Genomic DNA, 1,806 nt, shown 5'->3' with positions numbered 1-1,806 from the left:
AGACGTGAAGCTGGCTCCTCCTTCATGTAGTAGCGCGGTGGGGTGAGCGACTCCTCCTTGACGGGACGGTGCATCGAGGGTGACACAGGGCCACGCTCCTGGAGGGACCACTCTGTCATCAACTCCATCTGACGGACGAATTCCTCACCCGTTAGAGCGGCCTCTGTGAGGAGGTGCAGTTGCTGCTATGGCAGCAACTGGTACTTTTTCGCCGAAGGAGATGATGACCTCCTTGCCGGAGGAGCCGGCCGCAGTGGAGCCCGAGGGTTCGGAGAGCGAGGACAGCGGCGCCAAGAGCCCAACCAAAATCTGCCTGTGTCGCCTCTGCCTGCTGGCGCTAAAAACCAGGACTTCATCATCGTCGGAGCAGGTGGAGCTCAGAGAGGAGCAGGAGGAGATCCGGAGATGCAGATATGCATGACCGGAACATGACTTATATAGCCGTGGCTAGGCGGTCAGCCCGCTTCAATGCGGCGCAATGGCTGGAGTTGGTTTCTCGGGACGCGGTATCCACATTGAAGCGGCGGGGCCCGAGAGGTCACGCTGCACGGCATGAATGCGGTCGTTGTGTGCTCTGAGCCGGCAGGTTATGCGGCGCAGGAAGTGGTGCGTCCGTTCGATGCAAAGCGCGGGAAAGGCGAAAGGTTTTTTTTTGGTGGGCTCCTGTTTGTCGGACGCCTGCATGCCAGCGGTCCGGACTCTCGCAAAGCCCCACTACTTCCGTTTTGTGGGGAAAATGATGTCCGGACCATGGAACCGGACTGATACAAGACCGTGTTGAATGACGAAACACGTCCGGACCACACGATTCAGACGGTTGCGGACGATTTGAGGGTCTGCCTTGCCTTGGAGATGCTCTAACATTGCATTGCTAAATCTCATACTTTATTAGACTTTCTAAGGTGATCACTCGGTACTTTATTAGTATATTATTGAAAATTCCGTATACCTTACCTCTTAGATAGATTGATTCATCCTGCAAAAATAAAATAACGTTTCTGGAGCCATTGTAGTTATAATGACCATCAAGATTAAATAATCACTAGCATATAGGTTCTAGCAGCGCCAACGAAATCTCATCAACCCTCATGGCCTAATCACACTGATTCCATCCCAATTTGAGTGAGTGTTGTGCGCGCGTGTTTGTCATCACATTTGTTAATATCAGTGTTTTGACGTGTGACACTACTGAAGCTGCCAACTTATGATATTCGTGCTCCGTATTTTATTTTATTATAGTTATCTTGTTTTACTGTCGTGCCTCCCCCTCGCGTCGCCTTCCCCTAGGCGACACCAGGGGTCCCCGAACCCTAGCGCCGCAGGCTTCCTTTCGCGCCTCCCTCTACCGCCGTTGCCGCCGGCGAGGGCCGCGGTGGCGGCGGGCCCGGCGCCGAAGGCACCTGGGCGGGTGGGCGCGGCGAGATCTCATTGGAGGCGGCAGGGGTGGCCCTTCTCGTGGGATCCGAAGGCGGCGGCGATCCCTTGCCGTGCAGCGATGGCCGAAGCGACATATGCCGGCGGAGCGAAGGCCCTGAGATGGACGGCGGCGGTGGTGGCGCCCCATCCGACGGGGTGCCTGATCTGCGCGGTGATGGCGGCGGTGGCGACTGCAGATCCAACCCCGATCGAATTCGCCGCGAGGTGGCCTTCAGCCGACCGGCTGCGTGTGGAGGGGCCGGTGAGGAGATGTTGGATCTCCGCCGGTCTACCGACGTCGGCGTTCATCTTGTTGGCGAGACTCCGCTCGGTTCCAGCCAACCGCGAGATCGGAACGACGTGGCTTCCGGTGAAAATCGCGCCTGACTG

Source organism: Triticum dicoccoides, chromosome 3B (genome assembly GCF_002162155.2).
Source record: "Triticum dicoccoides isolate Atlit2015 ecotype Zavitan chromosome 3B, WEW_v2.0, whole genome shotgun sequence".
Lineage (NCBI taxonomy): Eukaryota > Viridiplantae > Streptophyta > Magnoliopsida > Poales > Poaceae > Triticum > Triticum dicoccoides.
This window is presented reverse-complemented; position numbering follows the sequence as displayed.